At 34.4% G+C, this 15,212-nt stretch overlaps 1 long non-coding RNA gene across 1 annotated transcript in view; it reads right to left on the reverse strand.

Moving 5' to 3' along the window:
* Positions 1–822: 822 nt before the first annotated feature.
* Positions 823–15,212, reverse strand: part of LOC135223750 (uncharacterized) — a 250,432-nt gene continuing 236,042 nt past the window's right edge. The window contains exon 3 of the long non-coding RNA XR_010316577.1: positions 823–914. This is a non-coding gene — a long non-coding RNA (uncharacterized LOC135223750). The remainder of the gene's footprint in view (positions 915–15,212) is intronic.

Raw genomic sequence — 15,212 nt, forward strand, 5'->3', positions numbered from 1 at the left:
TTTTTTCCTATCAAAGTATAATTATGCGTAAAGAAGATTCATCTTCAGAGAGTAAATGCTTATAAGCACATAATTATTGAGTAATGCCTAAATTTAACACGTTCCAGGCAATTGCTTCTCGAAAGATATTCCCATTTTCGTTCGAACAGGAAAGTGCAAATTCAAAGCATGAAAAAGTCTAGGAATCACTTAAGTAGGTAGTATGAATTGGACTGGAGAGGTATGTTATGTATCAACGTCTTTGACCTTCTGAAATGACATTTCTTTTACATCCAGCTGTTGGGAAACAATATCTCGAGATTTATATAAATTGTTTTTATCCTTTAATAGCAACGAATTGTCACTGTAGACTCCTTTCTATTCTACCCCCTAAAGCTCGAGTGTTTCTTGACTTCTTTGTGAAAAATGAAAGGAAAAGAAAGTAGGTTTTGATGTGTATGCGAGTCTAAACAATGCAAGGCCACGAAGGTAAAAAGAGCTCAGTGCCAAAGTCTTTCTTCTTCTTCTTCGGAAGATAACGTCAGTACAACTGACAGTAAGACGAAAGATTCGTGGCCTTTCCTGCACCATATTTTATTTATCGTGACCGAGAGTCATAAGCACGCATGTATTTGCGTAATTACATTTTCGTTTCTGTTTCTTTATTATATTTGATTTTGTCACAATGCCTATTATTAATTTGTGTTCCGGAGAACAGATCAAGTTAGAAGACACAGGAAGAAGAAAATTTGATTAGAGTTAATTCTAGTTAATCCTATCACAGAATTATATTTTCGTATCTTTTTATCATTTTCTCATCAAAGAGATAATTTGGATACTTACCAACTCACGCCACTGGATCTCGGGATCATTATGCACCAGTAGAACAGCTTACACCATCTTCAGTAATTAATCTAAAAAAATCACAAGTGTTCCTGTGGACAAAACAAAAAGAACATAAAAAATGTTAAAACTAAAAATATATAATGTTTTCTACCTTTGAATAAAAATCAATGACCAATATTGTGTAGTTCAAGTGCTTTTTTAATACCGATCAATCAAACATGAAGCAAGCAAATGAAGGGCTATTTGGCATAAAAGTAGTCGGTTGTTCGAATGTTGCAGAATTAACATTAGAGACAGTTTGTGCACGCAAAGGAGAATGGTCTTACCGGAAAAAAAGGGTTCTTTCAATCTCTCTCTCACTTACACAGACAAAGAACGTTATTAACCTCTTTATTTTTGCCTAGCAAACAAGAGCATAAACTCTCTCTCTCTTTCTCTCTCGAAGGTAGTACAGAACACTACAAGATGCTTAGTGGACAGGGACATGGTTAAGATAGTCTCTCTCTCTCTTTCTCTCTTACCCAATTATTATATGTTTTATTGTGTCCAAGGAGCACCTCCCTCCCTTGTTAACTCATCGTACGTCGCTATGTTCGTGACAGCCAGCACAAAGTTTCTCTTGTTACTCGAACCACTTATAACTAAAAAGCGCTAAAAAGCCTCCCATATGGGACTGAGACTTCCTAACGCTTATAACATATTGCATGATGTCCAATGAAAGGTTATGTTCATCGTCGTAAGGTTTCTCTTTTCTCGACTTTTGTTGGAGAAATTAGCGTCAACCTATCTTTTCCTTTGCTTTTATTTTCTAGTATTTGTTTAACGTTTCGTCTTGTTTTTTGTGTGGATTTATGATGAATTTCAAACATTAGTTGCTTTGGTTTTGAACAGATTTGATTTGCTAAATAAAAAGTTTTCAATGGAAGAATTGTGGCCATATCGAAGCCTCTCTTGGCATTAACGAGCAAGAGCCAGTGCTGTTCCATGGCCATAAACAACAACAACAACAACAAAAACAACAGCAAAATTCTTTGCCAACATGTGGTATCTGAATCATGTGTATTGTTATATTTTATAAGAATGTTAATCTTGGGAAATTCTTTCAGCTTGGTCTGCTCATCAAAACTGCTTTCCGTTACAATGATGAAACGATAATAGACGATTGCGTATACAACGAGCAGCTGTGAAGGTAAACGAGTAATCAGATAAATATGCAGAGAAGAAAAACATGTTTATAGTTATACTTTAATCAGAACCAGATGCCTCTGTTTCTTACACCGCTAAAAATATTTGCTTGCCGATATTATGCACCCGATTTATTATTATTAGTATTGTCATGCCAGCCCATGTGCTATATCTACACCAGTTTCATCGTAATCATTATGATGCTTTTCATTATTCATAAGGAGCTTACTGTCCAATTTCAAATAGAACCCACGTTCCATGAATGAAGAGTTTTAATTGATAGCAAAGAATATGAATGAAATATTCATACGATTAATATCGGCCAAAAAACAAGTAAATAAAAGAGAGAGAATTATGAGCTCCCCAACATGACAACTCAAACTGAAGAAGGCGGAATGTCATGGCTTAGATGCCAGGAATAGTCCAAGGATTAATAACGCTGGTTATTTTCGGTTCGTGGTACTTGAATGACCTAGCTAACAAAAATAACATCAGAACAACTCCGATTAATTAAGCAAGACACGACCGAAAGGAAAGGACTATTGAGCAGCTGCTGATTCTTCTACTGTCGAGAGAGACCCAATAGGGGGTTGGGGGTGGGGCAATCTAAAGCTATTTTGTAATTCAGGTCAGAAGATTGACAACTTCTAACCTGTGAATTTTAGGCCATAGCTAGGCTACCCTCTGCATTTCTCATATCTCTACTGCCTCTTTCGTCGTCACCCTAAAAGTAAGTCCAATAACTCTCTGACTCGGCCAGCCAGGGTGTCTTGGCACATTTCAGTATGAAATAAGATAAATGGAAACCTTGTGAAAAGGACGAATCTCAGGTTACTAGAATCAGATTATGGGGAAAGACGAACGAATACATACTAATGCCACAGTGCTGGACTCTTATTCCAATGAATAAACTTAAGATTTACGTGCGGATTCCGAGATGTGGTGTAAATCTGCATTGCAAATATTCACATTTCCAGTTTATGGTTAAAGGTGCACGCATAACTGTTGCAATTTGTATTGTACTATATATATATATATATATATATATATTATATATATATATATATTATAATATATATATATATATATATACATATTCATGAGTAAGTTACATTTCCAGAGTATTTGCAAAGGTCTACACGCACAAGAGCGCACACGCACAAACATATATAGATATACATATATCTATATATATATTATATATATATATATATGTATATATATAATATATATTAAAATATATGTATGGTATACATATAGCATTTATATAATATTTTTAAAATATTTTTACACGTAGGCTTCAAAGCTGGCTGGTAAAGGGACTGAACTACTTTCGGTGACCTATAGGTGACATTAGGTCGACGCAGGATCCAAGGAAGAATCTCTGCGGGACCCTTTTGTCAGTAGCTTAGGCATGGGGACGTATCTGCACAAAAATACATCCATACCCACAATTATACGCACAGCCACAAGCAGACATACATACGCATACACACTATATATACGTATATATATATACTATATATATATTATATATATCTATATATATATATATATATATATATATGTGTGTGTGTGTGTGTGTGTGTGTGTGTGTGTGTGGTGTGCGTGTGTGTTTCAACTGTATCAGATTTGTGCCTCGACAATGTCTCATTAAAGGACGAAAGCGCTTCGTAACAACTTCTGCCTATTATTTTTCCTGTGTTATTTGCAAATATATATATATATATATATATATATATATATATATATATATATATATATATATATATATATATATAATATTGTACATCCATAATGAATGCATGTGGTCTATAATTTAAGTAGTTTTTTCATTTCTTTTATTCTCTTTTCAAGCTCGTGATTTAGCCATGACATACCTAGAACGTAGCACGAGACTTTCAAACCAATATGATGGTTTTGTAGAATGACTCTAATGTTTATTTATGCACAATTTTGGTTGTGATTTAATAGACATTTAATTACTGAAGTCCCAGAAGAACAATTTTTTTTTTCCCGTTTACTAACTCCAGTATTCATGTGTGGTTTAGTGATTTTTTTTCCTTGAAGATCAGGTCAAGAACCTTTCTTTCCACGAATGATGGTTCTCAGGTAACAAAGATTAATTAACCGCCAGTGAGGCAAATAATTAAACAAATGACCCAAACAATAAACAATAGATATCGTAACTAATATCTTGTACGCTAACTGACTGTAATGGGTATAACAAATAGAAAAACTAGGGCCTATATTGTAAACTGCTCGCATTGTTTTTGTGTCATATCGGTGCGAGTATGCACAACAACACTAAGCTTAAAATTGATGAGAAACCACAAGAAAACAAGGACGTATGACAGCAAATAACAGCGGCGGTTTTAGAATTATGCGTATTCAGCGTGTTCACAAAAATCATTATCTAATAGTGTATTTTAATTGAATGTTTATGAGCAAAAACACCATGCTCATAAGAGAAGAAAAACAACAATTATATAAGAAACACGTAAGTTATATAGTCATACAAAGCGAGGTAACTGAACTTAATATTGTGTAATTCATTATAAATACAAATACAACGTACATTCACACATAATAAAAGCCTTCACAAAGCCAAAAGAAGTTTTAGTTGAAGCTCTGTAACACACCAGACCAATTTACATAGTATACAAGGTCCTGGACGATTTAATAATCCTTTACCCGTTTTCCCAACTGTTCATTTAAACTAAATATGGTTAAGGAAGATCTCACTTTTGGTGTAATTTTGTCTTCTATTAAAACGATTTGTACTTATGTTATGCCAACTAATTCTTCATAAAGAAGAAAATGCATTATGTATATTATATAGTACATGAATATGAATGATTTAATGTGAATACCTTTATTAATATATACGTTACAACAGTGAGTAAATTTATTGCGTTCCTTTGATAAAGGAAATCGGCCTTTTAGTTCTGTTAGTGACAGAAGTTCAGAACTGTAAAATTCTCTTTATTTACACAAAATGATGCGATTTTATTTGGTTAAAGACTGTATGTACTACCTCTATTTACTTGATTGTGTTGGTATCACTCTCAAGTATGGTGTACCTAACTGCAGCAGTTTTAATATTGTTGACCAAGAGTGAGTCTCTCTCTCTCCCCGTTTCTTACCGAATTCCTTTACTTTTATCTCATAAAAATTACGCGTCTCTCGTTTTCCAAAATATGGAATTTCTGTGCGTGTGTGCGAGTGTACGTGTCTATGTCTGCCTGTCTGTCTGTTTCACTCCAGTTTATTTAAAAGAGGCTCTTCTTTACGTCAGTAGTTTTTGTAGCTCAAACGAGAAAGTAAACCCGACGGAAGAGCGAAGTTTTATTACTTAAACATTTCTATGAAAATTCTGCTATCAAGTATTTTAATTTTACAAAATTGTTTAAGATACGGATTGTTTAACATACTACTTCTCTGTAGAGACCACTGTGGACCTTCCATCCTTGAAGGTTAATGGGTTGCGGGGAGGAGTGTACGGGCGGGCTAAAAATGGGGCTAAATGCCAGCACCTGAGAAAGATTTCGAAACGCTACCGACGAGTGATCAAGTTCATGGCGTCAGCGATAAATGATTATTTAAAGCAGGTATGCTAAATGGGTACAGGTGGGTTCAGCTCAGGTAACAGGGCCAAGTTGTGACGCGCAGAGATAAGGGCAGACTTGTGCCAGAGAGAGAGAGAGAGAGAGAGAGAGAGAGAGAAGAGAGAGAGAGAGAGAGAGAGAGAGAGAGAGAGAGAGAGACCCGGTCAGCAGTAAGAGTTTTAACTATACTGGTCGGACACTTGGTGAAAGTATCTACTTATTAGCGTGTTTGTGCGTTTGTGTGTGGCTGTGCGCGTAAGTTTGTGTGTGTATGTATATGTGTGTGTGTGTGTGTACGGGCGATAGAGCGATCGGCTTTAGGCTATCACCGTAAGTGGATCACTAAGGGAGGCTCGCGAGATTATTTGGAAACGTCTGTGCGGACTTTTATGCGATAAGTGTTCCTTTCGTAAATGGGATTTTTAATCTTTACTTTTTCTCCCTCGTGGAGGTAGTTGCCGTTCCTTTCGTGGACTCTTTCGTGAGCAGTTCATGGGATGGTCAACGCAGTAACCTCATCTAATCCAAGACATGAGAGTAATAGGAAAATGATGATATGAATAAAGTGGGACCTGACTCCGGACCAAGGGATGAGCTCCATTTTGTTTTATTGTTCATTTGATTTGTTTTTCGTAGTTTTTTCTGTTGTTATTTATATTTAGAGATATTATGAACATAAGGTTTTCTGTTTTGCAGTTTAATCAATGAAAATATATATGATAACATGCTTGTTTAATACATTGAGCTTTGTATAATTTTTTTTCAATTCATACTTTTATTTTTTTCACATGCTGACCTTGCACAGGGATCCATTTATCAATACCGACGACCGCTATAAAACAGCGAAATGTATATCATTTTTCTTGAGACAGCAAGTATTAGCAAACCACCAGGAGTAATAATGAACATGGAGCTGTACCAAGAGCTTTCGAGTTTATACTTACAGCATATTTTACACCTTAATTTCCATTGCTCTTTCCTGCGACTTGTTGGTATTTTGGTGGTGTTCTTTGTGACTTCTCTGGATTGTAGGAATTTTGTATATCAGCGGGAATTGCCTCACGAAAAATAAAACAATTTTAAAGGCTGCAATCAGCGATTATTTGCATTGTGATAAATAAAAAAACCCAAATCTTGGCAGCTAACAGCGTATCACTTAAGTTATAAATAAACATTTTAGTAAGCTTCCGAAGTACGTATGCTCAGTTAAGAATTAGGTGCATTTTATGTCACTAGGTTCCGAATATCAAAGAATCCTATTTTGCAACTAGACGGGTGGAGTTTCCTCAACCACTCATTAATGCGTTTGAAATGACTGCATATGTATGCTTTGAATAGATGGATTAAGATGTATGAACATAATATAGTAGGCAGTTTTGTCAAGTTTATTCACGCATTTTGGGGCTTCAAGTATATCCCCGTTACTCATCAAAACATACTGTGTACCATTAACCATTCTATATGGCAAGCCAATAATATTTACTTTTTCATATTGGATTTTTTCTAGTAAAATTTTTTTATCTCTCTTGATTTATTATTTTGCTTTTTTTATTTTCGGGTATATGCTGTTCCCAGATACCAGTGGCTTTGCAGTAATCCTAAGATGTCCCTTCTTCAACTCCTCTTCATTTTGAGTTACTTCTTCAGATTCTCTTTGGCTTCAAATTTACTGCTTCTCGTCGTTTCTCTTGATTTAATTTTCATTATATTACTGCATTCATTCTAAACCTATTTTTCATAAGACATTTTCCTTCATCGGCCTCTTAATTTACCTGTTCCTATTAATATTTAAAACAAATTTTCTTTGTCGTAATTCTGTTAATAGATTCTTATTGTAGTTTTTTTAGCTTTCTTTCTTCAAGGACGTTTGTTTTTCCCAGTTAACCAGAAGAATATATCAAAGATATATTCTTCTGGTTAACTGCTAAATGATTATTTTATATTTTCCTGGTATTTCTCTTAATCTAGATTTTTTCTCTTAATTTAGATTTGTTCCTAAACTTTCTCAGTTTTTAACGCTATACATAATTTCGTAATCAAGCTTACTGGCATACATTTTCATACAAGTTCACTCTAAGATTCTGTTCTTGTCCACTTAACTTTGATCTTTCTCAAACAATTCTATTCTTACGAAAATATCACCGCCGACCTTCTAGAATGACTAATTTTTCTAGTATCATCATCACTCTCATTATATTTCTTGAGGTCCTTTTACGATTGTGGTCTACTGTGCATTCATAACACTCATTGCTTGGAGAGATCATTAACCTAAGGGAAACCAAGAATTATTTATATAATGTCTAGATAACTGGAGTATTATGTTGCTAGTGGTACTAAAATTATTCCACTCTGCAATTTGAATAAACTATAAACTATTCCTATTGTGTATGAGGTTATGACTTCTTGTTTTAAAATGTTTTTGTGCATGCATTATCATACAGTTAGGTACGGAAGGAGAGATATGAGATTTAAAATGATTTAAGATTTTTTCTTTTCAATTATAATCCCAGAAGTTTCCGTTCACCTCGTCAGGTTCTAACGGGGAATAAAAAGTCCGGCTGGAATATATACATCCATCTCCTTTAGAATATCGAAAGTATATTTGTTCAATGTGTATTATTTTACTTATATATACATACATATATATATATATATATATATGTATATATAATACATATATACACATATATGTATATCATGTATATATGTATATATATGTATATGTGCATATATATTTAGCGAAGTTGAGGGTGGGCTCTATCAGTAAGCAGCTGGATAAAGTACTTAGAAAGGAACAAAGAATTGTCCTTTGTGTGTGTTTATATATATATACATATATATATATATATATATATATGTATACCACACCCACACATATTAATATATGATATATGTTATACACACACACACCACACACTATATATTTATATATATATAATATATATATATAATATATATTATATATATATATATATCTATATATATATATATATATATATATATATATATATATATATATTATGCCATAAACATGCTCACGGAATATTTAAGAAACTAAGTTAAATAAAGGCAAATAAATTCCGTTGGCAATGTATTAAATCAATTCCATTCCTTCTCTCACATTCTCAGTGCTAAATTTCCTGAAGAGATGTTGCTGTGAAACGAGAGGATTCCTCTCCTGCCAAATTACAGCTCTGCTTCGTGAAATAGAACTCATAAAACACTCTCGGACGGATTTTTCATAAGAAATATATCAGATTTCCACCTAACAACAATACACTTGTTTTTACCATTGTTAAAGCTTTCCCCGTGCAATCAAACAGCCTATCAGGCATATACAAGATAAAATCAAACGTCTCTCTCTCTCTCTCTTTTTTTTTTAAATCGTTCGTGATCCGAAAGGCAATGAACTTCCAACAGATATGAAAAAGATAAAATATGAAAAAGATATCAAACGAGAATAAAAATCATAATATGTAGGTTCTTGATTTTTCTGACCTCTTCCTTTGGAATTTTCACATTTTTAGTATAAGTAAAATATCATATGAATTATGTGCCGCAGAGAATTCACAAGTTGATTTAATCTTCATTAGCAAAGACTTTAAAAATATTATAGACAAGAAAAACAAGTGCCAAGGTTAAAAATAAGTTTGACCACTCAGTTATCTAATTCTACGACAAATGTCGCATTACAGTGCACCAACTGTTTAGTGTGGAAAAATTACACTGTTTAATATATATATAAAAATATATATATATATATATATATATATATGTGTATGGTATATATATATATATATATATATATATATATATATATATATATATATATATATATATATATATATATATATATATATATATATATATATACACACACATATATGTAATCTAGATAAGTAAGACAAAATTAATTTATTGGTATTTTATGTATGACTCATTGGAGTAGCTGAAACATTTTTCTGTCTTTTTCTGCTCTCATGTTTATTTTCCGCATTATTTCTCATTGTGAACATGATGGTACTGTTCTTTAATTAGTAGTTTGAATCTCTTTGATTTAACAGACTACCCATTACCTAGTATAGATATCCTTTGCTGCTACATTAATTTCTAAATTATTGTTATGTAACTTTCCATGTATCTCTTAAACACAGAGCAAATATTCATAAAGCTTCACCGCCATTCTGTTTGCCTCTACTGAATTAGAACCTTATATCAACAAATGATGTATTTTGCCATACGTCTCTCGGTTTAGTATTATCTCTCCTTTCATTAGAATGAGTTTTTTTAGAAACACGGAATAGCGATTGAGATTAACAGTTCTCACCAAAAGAACAGTGACTTAGCACTTATTACTTCCGTAGGCTCATATATTAATGAAATATGCAAACATGCATTCGTACGTAGATATCATTTTTGTACTCAATAGCACATACATACATACATGCACACGGGCATTTACACAGACACCGTCACATGCACTTGCACACACACATATACATATATATATGGGTATATATTCCCTAGTGTAAGTACTTATTTTACTATACTTGTAGTTAAGCTCTCACAGCATTTCACATCCGAAGCCATTTGACATTCCATTCAAGCCAAGGTCATAGAGTGCTAAACGAAAACAACAATCACAAAACGCACAGACACACACACAAACACACGCACACAAAAACTAAATAAAGGAGATGATCTCCGACCACAAGAGATTACGTAAGTCTGACAGAGCACCTGAGATGAACGACCTTCGTCAAGCACAGGTATTTAATAGGACCTCGGCAGGTAATGATGGCTTGCTTCAAGCACGCCTAGATTCTCTAGCAATGCCTTCGTGACTTCCCCTCGCGAGTTTCATGGGAAAAGCTGCTATTGGCTTGAATTGCTTTTAGTAGAAAATCGTTTGATCTACCTTGGTTGATACTTTCTAGCTCAACAGATTAACCATGTCAGGTTTTTATACAGTTAGTTGTCTTAAAAGTTTTATAAGGAAGTGTCAGAGAAAAATTGAGAGAAATCATGTTTTAAGCCCTCATTACTTTCTCAGTAGCTCTGTTTATTTGCCTTAGTTCATTTCTAATACTCTCACTGTTTTGGAATGGCGATGGAAAATAATTTTATCAATCCATAGCAAAAAGCTTACTAATCGTTTTTCATGGAAAAGCCGTCGGAAATTTGTGGGAAACTATTTTGTTTGGGTGGGAGTGGAGGATTGAATTTTGAAATGTTCTTATCGTGATTTTATATTATAAAATACATACTCGATTTCATTGAAAACTTAACTAGAAAGTTTAAACATATTCGTTCTGCCGGTCAGCAGTAATTTTACCAAGATTGTGAATTGAATTACAGACATCATAGCTAAACCTATAATTGAACTGTCAAGACTTTTTTTGAAGATTTCATAGAATAAAAAAACCATCAAGGCCTTATAGTGATCATCACTCCTCAGTCGTGATTCTTTCTTTTTTTTATAACTTTAATAAGAGAAAAAAGACCGTTGCTGTCCCCTGCAGATCTCAAGCATAAATAATAAGTGTGGGATTTGAAAATCTTGGAAAAACTTTCCTAGTCTCTAGATTGAAAGGAACATTGTAAATGTTCAAATGTTTCTTAGAAAAACTGTCCTTGATTTCAGTAATCGACAAAAGTCGTGATGTTGGGTTTTTCTTCGAAAAAATGACCGTGGATTCACAATGTTTTCACTAAAAAACTCTCGTCAATCTATGTGGACTGGAGTCGTTACTACGAAGAAACATTCAGTAAATATTATGTTCAATTTGTATTACAGTTCTGTCAAAGTAAACAGAGTTTTGCCGACTCAGTGCAAAACAACAAGAAGAATTTAAAGAAAACGAACCAGAAATAAAACAAGAGGAGGAAGTCGTAATACAAAAAGAATTGTTATTGAATATAATTTTTCCAAAGCTGAAAGGTAATGTAATTAGACATAATAAACAATTATCAACTTTATCACATGGTTACCCGAATGCATGTTTTCTTTCTTTACTTCCATATGTTATGAAAATGAGTCATCGTACTTGCTTTAATCAGTCAAAAGAAGTCAACGAGGAAATATTGAACGGTGACTAGTCTACCATAAGGCTAAAACTGATACAAGAAACATCTTTAAAATAAGCGTTCATACAGCACAGACAGATTTCATGTCATTCACGAGATGATTACATGAATCCCATTGAGAAGGAAGAAAGTGTGGAGGATTAGGGAGCTGGTATCGTTATGGCTGTAATTTTAAAAGTATGCACGTCATCATAAACATAGTCTTAGGTAACCTGCTAACCTACGCTGTCACGCATGATTGCAGCGCAGCTCCCCCTCACTCCACATACATACATACATACGAGTACATGACTGCATATGCTTATACTACATACATGACATACACACACACACACATATATATAAATGAATACATGCATATATACATAGTATGTATATACCATACAGATTTGTCATTTTTACACATGTATCTTTGAGAGTCTGTTACTAATTTTACACATATCTTTATATTTTCAAATGTTAAGCCACTAATAACCAATTAACATTGGGTTCACTTTGCTTTTGGAATAACTTACACCCATTGGAAATGATGACAAAAGCGTTTTCCTTAAAACCAAGATGAGAAACTATGCATTTTTGGGCTGGTGGCTGAGTTGATCGCGTTATCAGTTATGATTCTCATATACACAAGTTGAATACTATAATTTTTACACCAAATACTTGCAGTGAATGTCCTCATATTTCCTTTGCAGTTCATGGACTTTGGAATTTAAAGCTATTTTTAATGTCATTTTATTGATCCATCGTTATGCGGGAAGACACAACATAACATATTTTCAGGTCATAAATATAAGTAATCGACTAGAAGACTGTACTAAATTGTTATGAAAGACTTTAGAGGCCATAAGCAGGCCAAATCTCGTTGGGAGCTGCCTAAAACTAACATTAGCATTGTCTATTGTAACTTAGTTGTCATTAATTTCTAAATTATTTAAGTTTTTAGATTTTTAATGTTAAGTATGGAAGTGTTGTATTCTTTCTTTATTAGTTTTTTGTCTCCTCACCGGTGGTTATCTTGGTGTTTATTATTGGCTAACGACTGTTTTATATTTTCAAGTTGTGTTGGTTACGTGGCGGCGATCCTTCGTTATCCGAGGGATGGAGGTTTACGCTTGGAGGTTTTTGCCTCAGTGTGTTTCTGAGCCTCCAACCTTGAAGGGCACGACTATTGCAGTTGAAACTATATTGACTCCTCGCCCTATTGCAGAGCTACGTCTTGAAGCTGTATAGCACATTGGATATACTTTCTCTGCATCAAGGATATTTTATTCTTCAATTTGTGCACCGCCCTTGGTTCAGTAAAAGCCAAGGGGACCTCTCTGTCCCAAGGTAATAAGAATTATACCGAGATTTACTTAGATCACGACTTTGATCATCTGCTGACGTCATTATTGGAGATTGTGAAAGCCTATTCCAACACCATAGTTTGGGATCGATTTTCCCTGCCACCTTGATTAAACCTCCAGACGTGGAGTGTATTATTGTCTTCTAAGAGGAGACCTATGAAGTTGTTAGGGATATTAGTTTGTATTGGTTAGGTTATTCTTACTTTTTCGCTTGCCTCCCTCCTTTCTGGACCCTCTCCCCTTTTTAGTAGTATGTGTTGAGACCTGTCTTTAATCGTATAATTGTTTTCTTTTGCAGGGAGTTTAAGAGTGAGTGTTTCTCATTAATTATTGTATTGTTGAGGTTCAGGTGTTATTTCTATCTGAAACTTGTGTATTAAAATTAAGTATATTTTTGTAGTATTTTCTTTGTCCCCTTGAATTGACTTTGTACTGTTATTGAAGTTGGATACTATTCCACCTTTTGTGGACTTAGTATGGTATTTTGGTGAATACTATTTGATAAAAGTTTAGTGTTTTGTGTGGTGGTCAAGCCAGCCATCACACTATAAGCAAAGTTTCAATGGCTACCAGACTTTCGCACAGGTGAATAGCTTTCCTTATTCGGTATGACCTATTTCAGGGTGGAATATTTTGTCATTCTAGTTTGGCATCTATTAGTTGCATGTTTCACTAATTTCACTTACATAATTACAGGTACGTATGTCAGCCAGATCTATAAAGGACGTATGTATGTAGTGCATGCTGTATATGTAATTGTGTTCATCTGAACCATGAAGATGGATTATGATGTACTCCACTATGTCAAAGGGAAAAAGATGGAAGAAAGGAAATGCAAAAAGCTCATTTCGTCCCAATAGTTTTATCTTCCACGGGGCATCTTCCGTTTTTCATTCCTTTTACCCTTCGTTATCATAATGGAGTACATCATTCATATATAAATATATATGCAACCCTTTAATTTGTTCACAAGTTTTTACCATTGGGCGCCTCGGCTTCAAGACTTAGGAAAAGTATTAGAATGCTGAAAGTTAAAAAGAGAAACTGAAATGTTTTACATAAAGCCGTACAAAGTAGGACGCAACGAAAGATGGAAGGGAACAGGTTGGAAACACTTTCGATTTAGTTTCTAGTAAAGAATTAAAAACGAAACTACTTATAATTTTAACATTTTAACGTTTCTGGAGAGAGAGAGAGAGAGAGAGAGAGAGAGAGAGAGAGAGAGAGAGAGAGAGAGAGAGAGAGATTCCTCTCACGCTCATTTAAAATCTCCACTCATACCCACACCGTTAATTATTTAACGATTGTTCCCACCCGTCTGAATTATCACGAGCCATTTCTCTCTCTCTCTCTCTCTCTCTCTCTCTCTCTCTCTCTCTCTCTCTCTCTCTTATCAAATGTTCATTTGCTAGTCATGCAGACTAACTCAATTAAAAAGGGTCTTTTGATAGCACCCACACCCACCAAGCCTTGGAGTGAGCGATGAAGAAAAAGACCAAGTGAAAGAAATTAAGAGCCATTGTAAATTCTCATACATTCATAACAGCGCCACCGAAGCCTTTCTCTTGGCCACACCCGAAATTTTGCATCCCCCCGGGCCAATACTTTCAGGACTGAGACTTAATGATAACCTGGATTCAGGCGTGACCTTGGCTTGTTTTGTTCTCGCTTTCTTCCTCTTTTTCTTCTCCGTGTTAACTGACTCACATCGCTGCTGGTGTTACGATTCCATCAAAGGCGTTCTGAACGGAAATGATTGAGGAAACATTTGGATACCTTACGCCGTAAACTTTCCAATAACCTCGTGTGGTATCCGTGTGTAATTCTGGTGTGCCGAAAACATGTAAATGTACTGGGAGAAAAAAACGTATTATTTCCGTTTTGGGGTTATCACCAATCGTTATACGTAGAGAACCGTAATACGCAGACTATTGCAGCAAACGCTTACATCACGTTCTTCACCAGCTAATCATCAGCCAGTGATTGCTTTGCCGTAAGGCGCCATAACTTCTGTTTGGATCGCAGTGCTAATCGTTAACCATATAGCTGCAGTTCGTACTGGCGATTAATAGTGTGTGCACTAGCAGTAGTATGGAAAAATATTTCTCTTAAAAAAAATGCTTTTTTCGGCATTAAAAACTACTGGGGTTTAAAGAAGGCC

Source organism: Macrobrachium nipponense, chromosome 10, assembly GCF_015104395.2.
Source record: "Macrobrachium nipponense isolate FS-2020 chromosome 10, ASM1510439v2, whole genome shotgun sequence".
In the NCBI taxonomy this organism is placed as follows: Eukaryota; Metazoa; Arthropoda; class Malacostraca; order Decapoda; family Palaemonidae; genus Macrobrachium; species Macrobrachium nipponense.